The sequence below is a fragment of the Melanerpes formicivorus genome, unplaced genomic scaffold, assembly GCF_026170545.1.
Source record: "Melanerpes formicivorus ecotype bairdi unplaced genomic scaffold, bMelFor1.0.p_v2 SCAF_165, whole genome shotgun sequence".
Lineage (NCBI taxonomy): Eukaryota > Metazoa > Chordata > Aves > Piciformes > Picidae > Melanerpes > Melanerpes formicivorus.
Window position 1 is genome coordinate 540,094 of NW_027142517.1, and position 17,077 is coordinate 557,170.

A 17,077-nucleotide genomic window follows, 5' to 3' on the forward strand; every position below is an offset into this window, starting at 1 on the left:
CAAGCTCTCTGGGCAGGCTGCTCCAATGCCCTGCCACCCTGTGTTCTATAAAAGCACATTTGCAACAGAAGGAGAACTAAGGGGAATCTCTATCCTTTATTGTATGTGGGGTGGAACACAGCAGTCAAGGATGAGGAAAACATTGAAGTAGTCAATACCTTCTTTGCATCAGTCTTTTGTGGTAACATCAGTGGTTTGCTGGAGACACTGCAAACTGGAAGATAGGGATGGGGAGCAGAATGAAGCCCCCACCATCAAACAGGAGATGTTTAGTGACCTTCTGCACCACTTAGACACACACAAGTCTATGAGGTCAGATGGCATACAAACGAGGGTACTGAGGGAGCTGGTGGAGTGCTCAACAAGCTACATCCCATCACTTGCCGGCAGTCCTGGTTAACTGGTGAAGTCTGAGCTGACCAGATGATCAGACACAGTCAGCATGGGCTCATGAAGGGCAGGCCCTCTTGACCAATCTGATCTCCTTCTACATGAAGGTGACCTGCTTATGGATGATGGAAAGGCAGTGGATGTCATTTGCTTAGGCTTCAGTAAAGCATTTGACACTGTCTTCCACAACATCCTCCTGGTGAAACTGTCTGCTCGTGGATTGGATGGATGGACTCTTCACTGGGTAGAAAAAGGCTGGATGGCTAGGTCCAAAGAGTGGTGGTGAATGCAGATAAATCCAGCTGGCAGCTGGTCATAAGCAGTACTCCCCAGAACTGTTTTGGGGCCAGTTCTCTTTAACATTTTTATCAATGACCTTTATGAGGGGATCAAGTGCACCCTCAGTAAGATTGCAGATGACTCCAAGCTGGCAGGGAGTGCTGATTTTCTTGAGGGTAGCAAGGCTCTACAGAGGGACCTGGACAGGCAGGATTGATGGACCACAGCCAGTTTTATGAGATTCAGTAAGGCCAAATGCCAGGTCCTGCACTTCAGTCAAAATGATCCTATTCCATGCTACAGGCTTGAAGTAGAGTGGCTTGAAAGCTGTCCACTGGGGAAAGACTTGGGCATGTTATCAACAACCAACTGAACATGAGTCGCCAGCAATGTGCTTGGGTGGCCAAGCATCCTGGCTTGTATCTGGCACAGTGTGACCAGCAGGACCAAGGAAGTGACTGTTCCCCTGTATTCAACACTGGTGAGGCTACACCTTGAGCCCCTCACCACAAGAAGGGCACCAAGTTGCTGGTGTGTGTCCAGAGAAGTGCAACAAAGCTGATGAAGGGTCCGGAAAACAGGTTTTATGAAGAGCAGCTGCAGGAACTGGGGTTGTTCAGCAAGGAGAAAAGGAGGATGAGGGGAGACCTTCTCACTCTCTACAACTACCTGAAACAAGGGTGTAGCAAAGTGGAGGTCAGCCTCTTCTCCCCAATATCAAGTGATAGGATGAGATGAAATGGCCTCAGGTTACGCTAAGGAGGTTTAGGTTGCATATTAAAAGAAAATTATTCACTGAAAGGATTATCAAACAATGGAATAGGCTCCCCAGGAAGGTGGTTGCATCCCCATTCCTGGAGGTGTTTAGAAGATGTGGTGCTAAGGAATATGGGGGGCTGGACTAGATGACCTTTGGAGGTCCCTTCCAAGTCAAACCATTTTATGATTCTATAGTTTAGCACCAGACTTCCTAGTTAGATAACTGTTAGACTCAATGATCTTAAAGGTCTTTTCCAACCAAAATTGTTCTGTGATTCTATTCTGTGATCTATATGGAAAGTCCATACAACCAAGGCTCAAAGCCCCCTCCACAACCTATTTTATTCAACACCACAGAAGGTACAGCTAGAAAGGGTCTGAAGCACTCGACCAGAAACAGATACCATGTCTGTACACACAGAAAGAAGGAAGAATCAGTATTTTTAAAGCACCCTGATGGAGACCTCACTAGCAAGTTTGGAAACCTGTTCATGGAAATTCCCCCACCTCTACACCATTTAAATTAGCAGCCTGCTCAGACAGCAGCCAAAACTAATGAAGTGAGAGGTCAGTTGTATGAACTACAGATAACCAAAACTTCTTCACTCCACACAGCTCATTAGAATTGATAGAATTGCAGCTTATTGATAGGCACCTAGTGAAGATGTAACAGATTCACATTTGCATGTGTTTCCTGTGGAATCTAAAGTTTTCAGAAGTGCACCTTTTGCTGTCCATCCCAGTACTCCCAGAAGGAAAGGTGGGGAAAGACTGAACTAAGCAAGCATGCCCACAGCACAGTCTCCTCCACAGACCTTGACAATAACTCAAATTAGCATTAATAATGTAAAATCCAGACTACAGTACATTCTTCATTGACATGTGCTTAAGGAAAAAGCATCAACCAATGAAGCTTGCATATATACACCCCACCTGCACCACTCAGGCACACAATTAGATATGTAGCATACTTAGCAGCTCAGCCTCCACTATCACCTAAGCCACCAAAACAAATGTGGACACTCTTACCTATTAAGTTTGCACTGTGTAAGGCTTTTAATGACTCGGATTTAGCTCAAAGCAATGTCTAATTTTGAAGTATCAACTACAGAAGTCAACTCTGCAAAACAGGCGTGGATAACTCAACAAAATAAACACCTATTAGAGTTGCATGGCTAAGGATCAGTCACCTACTAGAAGAAAGCAAAGGCAGATACAAACCTATTCCAAGGAGTTTAAAAGCTACTATACCCTACCTCAAGTCCACTACTATGTCATGCAGTCAGTGAAAGGCACATGAGTGAGTCTTTCTACTGCACAGATAGGAACAGTGATCAAAACCAGCTTGTGCTCTTGAATTTTGTTCCCTCAACTGACCATCCACAAGTTATCTGTGATATGATCCTGAAGAGGATCAGGGGAATGATGGAACTGTCTTCTTTCACATAGCAATCACAGTGTAGATAGCATCCAAAACTGCTGTGAGACAAAAATTACACATAGTATTTCCTTCCGTTTAAACTCTGCTCTACTGGCTCAGAATGCAACGTGACAAAACATGTCACATACAACACATTAGCACCCTCACCATCACTCACACATAAATATGTATTTTAACAAGCACATGCTGACAAAAACCCAAATTGAGAGCACCTCGACAAAGTAATATTCTTAGATTCTCTGGATACCCAACTATCCAAATGCATGCACACAGACAGAGGGCTACCCAGAACTATGATTTCAGGGCTCAGATCAGATAGAGCTAAATGCACATACACACTTAGGAAACACCTCATCGAAACTGTTTGATCCTTCATGTATAAAAATATGCATTACATATCTATAAATATATAAATAAATATATCTGCAAATTAGATACTAAAGCATAAACGCATTCACCCAACACTGCCCACTGTTGTTTCTCCCCACACTCCTGGCCTAACAGGTTGCACACACATGTAACACATTTCCCCCAAAGCCGGATCATCGCTACTGCTGTCCCGTCAGCATTTCAGCACGATACTTACAGTCGTGCCAGAGCACTGCTTTCCCTGGAGCCCTTCACACCGGGAGGGCGCCCGTCCGGGGGCCGGCTCCAGGCTGCGCTGCCTCGCCGGTGAACTGGGGACAGCTGCCGAGCGCTCAGCTCGGGAACTCAGTGAGCCGACGCCTAAGCGGGGCGCTGGGCAGCGCCGACTCCATTTTCCACCCCTTCCCCACCCACACCGGCACCTGCGGCCGCGCCCAGGCTGCGGCGGCGAGCCTACCCAGTAGCAGCACAGGGCGACGCCGCCACAGCCCCTTTCCCCAGGCAGGCGCTCGGCGAGGGAGACTGACAGCCAGCGCGATGCTGGGGGGCCGAGAAAGCTCGGCGGGGCCGGGGCGGGGGGCGAGCCCGCCTCCTAGCCGCTGCTGACTCAGGAGCAGGCGCCGTCCCTCCGCACATCTCTCGAGGGCGGCCGCCGCGTTCCGCGCAGGATCACTGCCCAGAGACACACACACCCCCGCACACACCCCCGCCAACACGCACTGCCCGTCATCGCCCCGGGACTGACGCCGCCGAGCTCGCCGGCGTGGAACGGGGCCACACTAGTGGGCAGCGGCAGCAACCCCGAAAAAAGGAGAAATGGGGAGAGAAGCGGTACTCGGTCAGGGACGCAGGGCTGATCCCGCTGCAACCCCAGAGGGAGCACAGGGGCTTCCTGCCGGCAGTGGCACAAGGTGTAGAGGGGCCGCAGCTCCATCTTGGGGACGGGACGCGGGAGGCAAAGGGAGCGCAGGGGGGCAGCAAATAGAACTTGAAAATGGCGCCTTCAGCACGCGGAGCGAGTGCTACCGCTCTTAACGGCTATGTGAAGGGAGATCGGAGCGAGGAGGGGGCCAACCTCTTCTTCGTGTCAACCGACAGGACTAGAAGAAATGCTTGCAAGCTGTACCAGGGGAGGTTCAGGCTGGGTGTCAGGAAATAGTTCTTCACTGAAAGGGTTATCAAACGTTGGAATAGTCTGCCTAGGGCAGTGGTGTAGCCACCATCCCTGGAGGTAAGGGAAGACATTTCGGTGCAGGAGTGGATTGTATCAGGTACCTAGAAGCTTCTAATGATGTGACGGTAAATGACTGTTTAAGGTATACACAGGCGACCTGTTGCACCAGGTGGCCAGAGGAGCTGAGACAGAGGTAGAGAGCTGGTTCCAAAGTCACAATCCTTTATTGGAAACCACTGACAATGAGCCACCTTTGTTTGTATTTTGAGCTAGTGATTTTGGATACGTTGTCTTTGTCCGTGCATCAAATTGACCTCCAAACTTTGATACTGACAGCTGTAATCTTCCATGTACCGTCTCTTTGTAAAACAAATTGTTATTAGTTATGCTTTCAGATTACTTCCACTAGTTACAGGCATTCCTTTAGGTGTATACTTTTACTCGTATGTGCTTTTCCATACAACACAGAAATGAGGGGAAGTAACACACACAAAACCCAAACACCCGGGTTAAATAAAAAGGTAAAAAGAGTTTTAATATAAATGAGATAACACAATGCATAGACCTTAGTCTATGTGCAGAAAACACAGCATAAAGAAGCAGTATATAGAAGCCAGTGAGCTAAATCCCAACATCCCTCCACCTCATGCCAACACTCAAAACTCAGAACCCAAACACAGCAATTGGAACAGGAAGCCTCTTATATTACAATCTGAACCTCAAACCCCGTAACACTTTGCTCTAGCCAGTGCTTTTATTTTGAAGTTGAACCGACAGCAGCATGGTATGAATAGCAGTAAACTCAACCCATGGCATCATGAAAACATGATTTTCTGCTGTTACTGGGGGTTTGCCTCGTTAATAATATCTTTTGATATCTGAATCAAAGTATTACTAAAGTAATGGCTTCTGATTGTACAGGATTTCCTCAAGGTCCATTGTTGTCATTGGTTACCATATTTGTATATGTTCTGTGTATGTGTAGATGCTGTAACATCGTATCACTGAATCAAGAAAAGAAACCCAATTTTAAGTTGTATCAGAAATATTTTACTTCACATTACTTTGCTGTTTCCATGCTATTAAATATTTATGATGTTCTCACAAGTTTTAGTTGCCATATTCAGCAGCTTTTTTATCTTTTCAATCAGTGTAAGAGGCAAATTAATATACAGGCTTGGACTCTATTGTCAACAATTTGTGTACTTATTGAGGGGTGTAAAGTGTATTTAATTAAAGATGTAGTGGTTGTTTAGCATTCAGTAGTCAGTAAAACATTTAGCATTTACACCCTTTATCTTTTTTTTAAACTATGATTGTTCAGGAAGGGTTTTATTAAACTGTACACATGATTTCCTCATTCTGGAAGGATAATTAATCACAGATTTTACTGAATATAGTCTTCCTCATGTCTATCTTTATAACTAGAAAAGAACGGTTACAAAGTATGATGACTTTGCTTGGTCCTAATAAAAATATAACATACTCACTATTTCAAAGGCTGAGGAACTGTCAATCAAAGAAAAGGTCAGTTAGTCAATGATAGAGTTGAATCTGCAATTTAGGCATTGTGATAAGAAGTAACACATGGGTCTGAAGCCTGTTTTTTTCTTTCATCCCCAAATTAAAAACCTATCCTACAGCATCAGCCAGTAGCATTTTTCATATCTTTCAAACTTGTCCATAAAGTGCATACATAAACAAAACTAGCCATAACAAACTGATGTTTCTTTGGCAAAGCAGGAGTTCATTGTTTTCTACCTTTCTTCAGGACCTTTGGGAATATTAAATTGCCATCCCTTTCCCCATGAATCCATTGGTTGTAACCACCTGTGAGGGGAAGAATGTGTAAGCGGCAAAAGCAAACCTCATGACATTTCTTTACTCTTAGCAAGGAAGAGTATGCAGCATGTGAAAATTGCTTGTGCTGATTTGAGTGGCTTGTACCGGCATTCTCACTTGGAACCAGCTGCAGGAAGACAGGAAAGACTTGCTTCAGCAAAGTTACTGATAGACATAATCCCTCTTGCAATCTAAAGTCAGCTGGTGCAGAAATAACTCCTTAAAAATGACACATGATCTGACATTGTGAGTCTTAACTAGACTCCTTTTTGTGTCATATAGCACTAACAATCTGATATTTGAGTTCCAAATTTTATACTACTGGTATAGTTTAAAGCATAGTCCCAGTTCTCATATGTATGCAAAGGTTAGTATTAGACTTGAATATTGGTACCAAAAAATGTTCTTTTGACTGAGTCCAGTCCAATTCATTTAGCACTGAAATGTTCCAAATCACTTAAACCGGAGAGAGCAATTTAACATCAGGTTGATTCCTTGTCAAAACACACATAGGCCAATGGAGTATAAAAGGCACTTTTACAGCAGGAGTGGCAAGAGTGCTGTGAGGTGCTGACAGGAGCTGGGATGGGCGCTCTTTCCCTTCCCATCCCTGCAGCAGTCTTTCCCTAATGTCTTGAAAGTTTGTTGCTGTTGCCTGCAATAGTTGATTCCCATAGTATTAACTGGTCTTTAGAAAAGTCATCTGTGGAAACAAAAGAATTAAACACATTTAATTAGAGTAAAATGACTGGTCTTGCCACCTTTCTGATTTCTCAGCTGACTCTGTGTGACCTTTGGTCTGTGATGGCAAATTTACTGAACTGGAAATGGCCCTACAAGGCCACCCTTCCAAAATGGAATATGGGATATTAAAGCAGATACAATTTTCTTTGAAAAAGAAATTGTGTTATCAGGTCCATTTTTGTATCCATAACACTTTACTTTGTCCCATATCATTGTCAAAAGTAGATAGTGAGGGAAACATACACATGATAGCTTTATCATCTGCCTGGCCTAGCTGTATGTGGCTCAGGATTTGTGAGCTGGTTGTGGTAATTCTGTGTATTTCAAGTGGAATGGAATGGAATGGAATGGAATGGAATGGAATGGAATGGAATGGAATGGAATGGAATGGAATAGAATGGAATAGAATAGAATAGAATAGAATAGAATAGAATAGAATAGAATAGAATAGAATAGAATAGACCAGGTTGGAAGAGAGCTTCGAAATCATCACATCCAACCTATCATCCAGCACCACCTAATCAACTAAACCATGCAACCAAGAACCCTATCAAGTCTCCTCCTGAACTCCTCCAGTGATGGTGACTCCACCACCTCCCCGGGCAGCCCATTCCAATGGGCAATCACTCTCTCTGTGTAAAACTTTCTCCTGACCTCCAGCCTAAACCTCCCCTGGCGCAGCCTGAGACTGTGTCCTCTTGTTCTGGTGCTCGTTGCCTGGGAGGAGAGACCAACTTCTGCCTGTCTACAACCCCCCTTAAGGTAGTTGTAGAGAGCAATAAGGTCACCCCTGAGTCTCCTCCAGGCTAAGCAATCTCAGCTCCCTCAGTCTCTCCCCATAGGGCTTGTGTTCCAAACCCCTCACCAACTTTGTTGCCCTTCTCTGGACACGTTCCAGCAAGTCAACATCCTTCCTAAACTAATGTCCATGAGCACCCAAGATCCTTTTGAATTATGTTAGCTCTTTGTTTCCATACCATCTGTTGGCAAGAGGATGCAAAAGCTCTAGTTTCAAACACCCACAACTTGCTAGCTGATAAAAAGCACAGGCAAGTTGAATTTTCAAAGAAGTTACTCAAAAGAGGCACCAGAAAAATCCAAATTCCTCAACATCCACACCATGCACTGCGCAGCACATTCCTGCTTTGTACAATTTTCTTGTGCTGTTGAAACTTTGCAGTATCTTTTCTGTTACTAGATCTATGTTATTATCTATGCAGCTATTTTCAGATGCACAGAAGCATGTTGCATGGAATGGGCTGCAACTCTTCTAGAAAGATGATCTCAGCCAGCTCTTGAATAATGGATCTCATGAAAATGCTGGACTCAAAAGCTCCCTAATGCCGGAGCTAAACATCTAGGTTTTACTTTTGTGTTGAGGACAAGCCTAAAGGTAGCAAAGATTTAGGTCTGTGCTTAATTTCAGTACTTTCGACAGTTTTACCAGAATGTTTTCTGCTCAGTTCATGATATTTTGAGGACTAGCTTTCACATAAAACTTGCAACTTCCTAATTAATTCCAAACATAATTTTAATGCCTTAGATTTATAACACTGGTAGGCTAGAAGTCATTCCCCATCTCCAGTTAGTAAAATTGAATTTGGTCCTAAATAAAGTACGACAACTATACATTTGCAAATCTCTTCACAGAGGAGTTTAGTTGGCTAGCTCGCAGCATTCTCACTCAGCTAACCAACTGAAAATGCAGACTTTGACATACATCAGTAAAATCTGTTTCACAAAATGAAAGGAGGCAATTTGACAGGCAAAAAAATACATGCCTAATTACATTTTAAAAACCCAAAGAAACTTTTTGGTTCTGCAGCTCATCGTACTCCCCTCACAGATTGCGTAGCACCTTAGTATAAGAACAGTCAAATATTTACAGTGGCAATTTGTTTTAAAAGGCACATTCTGGATCTGTGTTCCTAAGCAGATGGCATGACTGGCCATTATCTTTATCTGACTTTAGAAGGATAAAGTATATTTCAGAAAGGAAAGCCTTCCTTATCTTTTTTTTCCCCCCTAATGCACATTTTGTGCATTAAGAAAGTTCTTACTGATAATACGTTGTTAATAATATGAAAAAAATGACTAAAAATTTCCTGTACAGATAAAACCAAAAAAGTCTCTGTGTGATCAGATTTACATGTCTTATCTTATAGAAGGAAATAAAGACATACCCCTTGATGAGAACAGTTCCCAAAAAATCACAAGACAGAACAAAAATAATTCAAGATTTTATTTCAGATACTTGAAGGGAAAAAAAAAAAAATCAACTTTTTCTTTCTTGAGAGGAAGGATATTTTTTATTCAGAGTAATATTATGGTTGAGAGGTGTGATCTGTCATTTTAGATAGCAACAATATACCAAAGGGTTTTTTTTTCCATTATATTCTGTTTCAGTTTTTTTAAGAGTAAATATTATAGCTACTAGGATGATGTAATGTGCACACTAGCAACCTTTGATCCTTTTACATGGTAGTGGTGCTTTGGTTTTAGGGGGTCACACATCTGAGAAGTATAGATACTCCTTTCTCAGTTCAAAAGAACTGGACTCAATTCAACTCAACTCAAAAGAACTGAAAAGGCTGGAGTTCAGAAAACTGTACTCTGATGAAGATACAGGGGCTTATCATTTAGAACATATGAACTGCAAAATTACAAACAACATGTATTTTCTATATGATGCAGATCATGAAGTGTTCCATTTCTGACTACAATTCAATGGATTCAGCTGTGTATTCTCTGCACAGTTCAGATATTTAAACATACAAATGTCTACATAAAGTTATCTTTGCTATTCTGGGGGCAGAAAAATGTCACCCTATTTAAATGCACTTCCTGTTCTGTCCCTTTTTGTGTTTATAGATAGTTTTGTCTCATTTTGTCCCTTTACAGGGGCCATTTGCAAGTATTTGTGATTCGTTTTAACAAGTAGCTATTTCAGAGTGCAGGAGGTTAAGCCTGTTGGTAAGGTAGCACTGGCCTTAAATGTAGGACGTGTTCTGCTCTGATTTAGTTTCCATTGGTCTGTGTTGGAAATCTATTTGAGAATAATATAGTTAGGATATTTCTTCCTTTGCCAGAAGGTACTCAAGTGCTTTGTTTCAGGTGATGTAGTTTTGCCATCCACATTTTATGCTTGATAGCTTTGATGAGCATCCTTTCCTTTTGTAATTTATTAATGAACTCCATAGAGAATGCCTTCAGGATTCAAGTGCTATGTCAAGCAAGATTTATTACACAGGACTGCTGTACGCAGAAGGACTATACCCTGCAACCTTGAGTTGTAGCTGCTCTATTTTATAACAACTTGTATCCTTGGCAACCAGTGGTGTGGAAGAAAAAATGCTAAAATCACCTGAGTAACCATGGAGATCAAAACAAAGTTTATGGATACTTGGATAAGTAACCTACCTAAATGATATAAAAAATATTTGGTATTTAAGACCTGGAGACACTAGCTTAAAATTAATCATTTGGAATGACTTGTGACTTACAAAACATAAAGCAAAATGCCATATGCAAAGTGTGATGAATTAAAACTAAATGTCTCTTTGTAGCCTTTTTTCCTTCTGATCAGATCAAGTAACAAGAGTTCTGTTGTTCTGTATGCGTAGCCACTAACAGAGGGAATTTGTGCATTCACTGCGCAGTGCCACTTCACCACACCAAACATGTACATTCCTGGACATCCCCATGCAGACCAGCATCATACAACCACACCAAACATGTACATTCCTGGACATCCCCATGCAGACCAGCATCATACAAGTATGTGGCAAAAGATCCCCAGGAGCATGTCTCTAAAGGAGTAAAATATCCTTGCACTATGAGGATGTTCTTTATTCAGTATTCATTTTAGATGTCATTCAGAGAATTACTGAATTCTGATCTGGCCTTGATTTGGCTTTGAAATAAACTATTTTCCCATGTTATTCAAGAAACAAGGTTCTGGAGGACTAAGAGGAGTCAAATAATGTGAAGTACTTTCATAATGAAAAATGGTATCTGTTGTTGTTTTGAGTAGGATGATCAGAACAAGATTGTTGTCTGAGGAATGATGGAAGGCAGTCAAGAAATGTGAGCATCATGACTGCTCTCTACAATTGTCATAGAAAACAGCAGCTGGCTTCAGCTATATCAGGGAACTGCTATGGGAAGCAAATCAGTGAAATGCCATTTAAAAAATGACATTTAACTTGGTTTTTACGAGATACTTTTATCTAGGAATGGCACAGCATCCTTTGAGAAGAAACTGGCATGGAGGAGGGGAGACTATTAACACAGTGCAGGAGGCTTGATCCTTTCTTTACCTTAAATTGTCATGCTGCATCTTTTTTTATGGGCCTGGAGTTCTTATTGCTGAGCCTGGTGAGAGAACTTGGCAGGGATGAAGCAGTAGGGACTGTGGTTACTGCAGTGACATAATTAAACTTGCAGCTGAAGGCTAACTTACGTAAAACTGCCTTTATCTCATGGTGGCCAGCTATTGCATCCAAATGGGGAAGCATAGGGCAATAAAAGGTGGGGAATTTAATTTATTGCCAGTTAATAATATAATTGCTGTGTTGGGTATTGAGAAACAAAGAAAGCACGTATTTAAACACTTGAAGAAAACACCTTCAGAGGTACCACCACCTCCCGTCAGCTCAGCTCTGTGATGGGGCTGTTGGAAGCAAATGGAACAAGCTGGAACCAGCTGTGTTCCACACAGGGCAACCCTGGCTTCTTCTCACAGAGGCTACACTGCAGCACCCCTCCCTGGGAACTCATTATTAACTACTGATATGGTAGACTTCATGCTTCAGACCTCTGGAGATCCCTTTCAAAGTGTGCATTTCTATGTGTAGTACTCTATGTTACATAGGATCAAAGTTCCACCTAATGAAATGGGTTTTCTCCTCATGGTTTGTCTGAGTCCGTAAAGCATCTGTTTGGAGACACATTTGCAAAATTAAAGGGTCTTACTGATGCATTAAGCCATAGGAAAGTTCTGGGTTTATGGTTGTGTACCTAACTTTGGGGAGGGGAGGGACTGGCAGAGGAGTTTCACTTTAGGCTTGTCTTGGTGGGCTTTCAGTCATCAGGCAGGAGGGAGGCAAAGATGGAAGAGGCCAGGAGTTTCCTGGTGGGGAACTGGTTGGGGCTGGTGTGTGGTGAGGGAGAAAAACAAAGAGAAATAAGTTCAGTGAGAGAGTTGATACTGTGCATGTACCCCCGGAAGTTCAAGTAGAGGAGACCCCTAAGGACCCCTGAGGACACTAGACACCCTCACAACAGACCCCAGGAGGACCAGAGCGCATGTGTGGGTGAGAGGCAGACATCACACAAGACCCAAGAAGTTCACAGCACATGTGCAGGTGGGAAGCAGACACTATGAATTTGATATATATGTGTATAATGAGGCTATATAAGCTTTGTGCCTGTAATAACGAGGCAGACACACTTGGCGGAGCTATCCCCATGTATCTCCTGGACAGAAATAAAAGAATACCGCCCTATAAAACTTCATATTAAAGTCTTACAGGGCTTTCTTTAAGAATCAAATGTAACCATATTGTAAAGAGAAAATGAAATAGAATAGGCTAATGAAACTAGAAGAGTTTTTATAAATAAATATGAAATGCACTTTGCTGTCAGGGGAGCGCGTAGGACCCTGCAGCCAGTGAGAACCAGCTGGAGCAGGGAACCGGCCAGACCGCTTCAAGGAGGGGGAGGATGCCCATGCGTGTTGGGCATGCACAGCAGAGCCCATGCGACAGCCGCACGCCTGCTGGCTTTAACGGGCTGGCTAAAAACATAGCCACAGGGGGACATTATAAAGGACAAAGGCTTTTCAAGTCCGAGATCTAGAGATCAGATCCAGGAATCGAAGAGAAACCCTTCCGCACCAGACCATCAAGGACAATGGATCAATGGAACTGGTCCATGGTGGTAATTATCTCTCTCTCTCCATATCCATATCTTTTCTATCACTCCTCCTTTCCTCACTTCAATAAGCTGTTGGACAACATTTGACCTCAGTTTTGTCTTAATCCAACAGCAGGTGAAATACGACCCCCTCTCCCTTGACACCAACTCAGAAGAGGACATGGGGGTGTGGCCAGCTCAGCAGAATGACCCCGGTAAGTTTAAGGCTGTTGTTTGCATTGCTTAATGAGGGAAAGGAGGAAATTTCAAATAGGGAACTAGAAACAGGAATAGAGAATTTTTTTTCTGTTAGATGTTCAAACAAACAAAATATCTAATTCTTTCTCCTGCAGTAGTATACTTTGAGTCAAATTAGTAATTAAATACTATGCATTGAGCTGAATTGGTATATTTCTAGGATGACATTTAGCTTTGGTATGAGTGATAGTAAACTCCAAAAAGCCAGAACATGCAGAAGGACTCAATCACTGGAAGCCAATTAATTTACTAGTGTCCATTAGATGAGAGGATATTTACAGTAAGGTCCTTACAATGTGATTTCATTAACTAATTTTTACAAATTTTCACAGACCTGGAATTGTGCAGACAATCTGAGTGAAAAACAATGAAGGGAACAGGCTTGATTTAGAGCTCTTGACAATCTGATCACAGGAAGGTACAGAGATTTCAGGCTGTAACACAAAGTGGTGCAAAAGGGATACTAGAAAGAGATGTCCCTGTTTTTTGAACTAAAAGATGCTGTCACTCTGGAAATCCTCTCAGGAACCTCATACTCTCCTCAGTTTCAAATATTAAAGCTTTTAATTTTCAAGGTAACATGATTCTGTGATTTGGAAAGCAGTGTCCAAAAGCAGATTATTCATGATATCCTTCTGCTACTCTGTTTGATCAGTTTGGCTTTTTGTTTTTAGTAACAGAATATTTATATAGGTAAGCTCTTCTATCCTTGAAATGCAGTATCTTGTGGATGTAAAATGTACAAGTATGGCATTACTCAGCAACCAAAGAGTAACTGCCTTGCTTTCACAGATGACTCAAAACTAACCTCTGAAAAAGCAAAGCTGTTGATAGCCATCATGCCAAGGACATATCAACAGTTCAATTGTTTAACTGTCCAAAAACATCAAGAAAAATGTTGATTCAGATTTATCCGTACTTTTATATCTTGATACTTGGTCTAATTATTTCTGTGTTTATGAAATCCATTTCTAACACTAACGTTAGTTAGCCTTTAGATAGTCAAACATTTTTCTCTGTCTCAAAGTATGGTGACTGCACCTATTACCAGCCCACTACCTAACACCTCATGACTTGCCCATGGCTTGCCCATGGCTTCGAGTGCCACGTCCAATCCCCTCTTGAACACCTCCAGGGATGGTGACTCCACCACCTCCCTGGGCAGCCCATTCCAATGGCCAATTACTCTTTCTGCAAAGAACTTTCTCCCCACCTCGAACCTAAACTTCCCCTGGTGCAGCTTGAGACTGTGTCCTCTTGTTCTGTTGCTGGTGGCCTGGGAGATGAGACCAAGCTCCACAATAATGCAGTTTTCATCAAATGCACTCTCTAAGCACTGATATCTTGAGCACTGAAACTACAAGAAAGCTCAAAGAAACCATATTAGAGTAACTGTAAATAAATGCAGGGAGGAGGTTACATCATTCTAGTTGGCAGGTGAACCTTCAAGATGAATCATTATGTCCACCTTCATTTTATCAACTCACTGATTTTCTGAGTTGTAGGAAAATCGCTTAATCAGATCCTTCAGGTATTTCCCTCCACTGCCTCTTCAGTCTATGCCCAAAACCCAACTTTTCTTATCCTGTGGCCACTGGCTACCAAATTCTTTCCCAGGTGTCCTTCCTAGCAGGCCATGTTTCAGTTTGAGTGAGAAAACATCACATCAAGGAATGCCACCTGACCAACCTTATGACAAGTCACCATGAGTCAGTGACACAGTCTCAATGTCTCATGCACAGAGGGCACGGTATGTGCCATGGAGGGGGAGACTGCACCTAAGCAGTTGGAAGAGAGCAGCTAACAGGTAGCAGCTTATTCCTCCATTAGCAAAACAACAGCTGGCAAGAGCTGTCAAGCAAGCTCGAGTTCCTTAAAACCATAAGCACTGATATCCAGGACAAACTGTCCCCAAAAATCCAGCAATAGCAAAATTAATGTGAAATAGACAATGTGAATAGTGGGTAAGCGCATGCCCTGATATTGGTGTCTTTCAGAAGAGAGCGCCTCCTCAAAAGCCACAAGGCTGCCTTGATGGATCATTGTGACACTGAAAGTTAGGCCTGACCATGACTGAAATGAGGAGGTTAAGCTTCCCAGATGCACCATCAGCTGATGTCCCCAAAGGCCTACACAGCACTACAGAAAACAGTGGGCAACAGTTAGGGAACCAAGGTGCACTGCATAGCAATGCATCTCTAGAATCTGCTCTGTTCACCAAGCAGCAGCACAGGGACTTCCTGAATCAGACAGTCTGTCCACTTAATAGACCCTGATAAGCTACCATTCTTTCATGAATTTGCAGACTTGGCTTTCAAATCTATTATGACCCTTAGCACCAGCAGTTCCGCAGCTGGAAATACACACTTTAAGACGGTCTTGTTGGCATCACTATTGGTTTGGTTTTCCTCTGAACAACACTTCTCTGTATCTCTGGTCATCCTCATCACCCATCTCAGTATCTTTTATACTCCAGCATTTCTGAGGCTGGGGAGGCCAAAGCTGCAGAGAGAATTGAGCCAATAGTTTTATATAGTAGCACTCTTAATATATTCTCTTTGGTTCCTCATTCCTTTCTTTGCAGCTCTTAAAATTGCATTTGCCTTTTTGGCTACTATTGGGTGGGTTTGTCGTGCAGCTGTCCATTACAGCATCAACACCTAATTTCTGAATAGTAATAATCACTCTCCTACTCTCGGTTTCCAGTTTAAACAAACAAGACCTATCTGTGTAGTCCCATGGATGCTCAGTCTTTGGTGAGAAGCCTCACAAAATACTCTTTTTATGGTAATCTGAATATACTGTAGTGGCTCAACATTCTTACTTCCAGGCTTTATCATGCCTTCAAAAAACTCCAGCAGAGCCAGGATTTAGGACTTCCTTTTACAAAATGTTACTGACACTCCTCCAATACACCATGATTATCCCTATGCCCACTAAACCTATCCTATTCATTTGCCCTGTATAGACTCATGAGATTGTAATTGCCTCTTATCTCTGAAATAATTTTTTTAAATGACATTGTATTAATCATCTTATAATTACTTGGAAGGTGGCTTTAAATGAGATTGCTATTCTTTGATCTTGGGCTATGTTTTGGTCTCCTCAGTAATTAGTAATTTGTCCTTCTGAATGCTTGTTGCTAATTTTCTCCATAATCTCCTGCACCTATGCATTACAGAGAATCTGTTTTCCTGATGGGGATCTCCATGAGCTGTTTCGCAGCAGGCGGTAATGCAAACATTAGTTCTGCTTTTCTGCTATGATTTTATTCTACCAGAACATTCCCTTTATACTTGATCCTCCATTGTCCTCATAAACTGTTGACAGGGTCCCTCACCACTGAAGAAAACCTTGTTTTAACTTTTTATGAGACTGTTCTTCCCTCGTGTCCTGAGCTCTACATCACCTCAGGACTTGGGGTACAGGTCATCCTGTGCCTCCTTGCTACCCCGAGGGACAACCACGACAATGACAAGGGGATGCTGGGTGCCTTGCATCCACCAAGCAATTCTGGCTGTCATTCAGATCCCTGTCCTAACCACTGTCAGCTATGGCATTTCTATCCCTTCCTCGCACAGCAGCACGTACCAGTGTGTGCTGACACAGTCCCGCTCCTCACCTTCATGATTAGAGCCCGGATCCAGGTGTAGTCTTTGCACTTAATCCCAGCCTGCAACAGTTACACGGGGCTCCAGTTTAGCCCGTTAAGAGGTCCTTGCATGACAACTGGACGCAGAGCTTCCCTATCCAAGGCCTGCGGCCATCCCCTTCCTTCCTCTCACAAGTAAGTACACCTCTGTAAGGGCTATTGGCCTAATTCAGGCCCTCAGGTATGCGCGCAGGGGGGCAGCCCCTATGGCCTCCGACACAACAGTTCACCTTTTTCACAACAACCCTCGCTG

General features: G+C 42.8%; 1 protein-coding gene across 1 annotated transcript in view; it reads right to left on the reverse strand.

Annotated features, from left to right (window-relative positions):
- The window catches only part of KIAA0319 (KIAA0319 ortholog), a 42,090-nt gene extending 38,450 nt beyond the window's left edge, over positions 1–3,640 (reverse strand). Inside the window, exon 1 of the mRNA XM_068169142.1 lies at positions 3,456–3,640. The gene's annotated coding sequence lies outside the window, so the exon portion shown is untranslated. The remainder of the gene's footprint in view (positions 1–3,455) is intronic.
- Between the last annotated feature and the right edge of the window lie 13,437 nt (positions 3,641–17,077).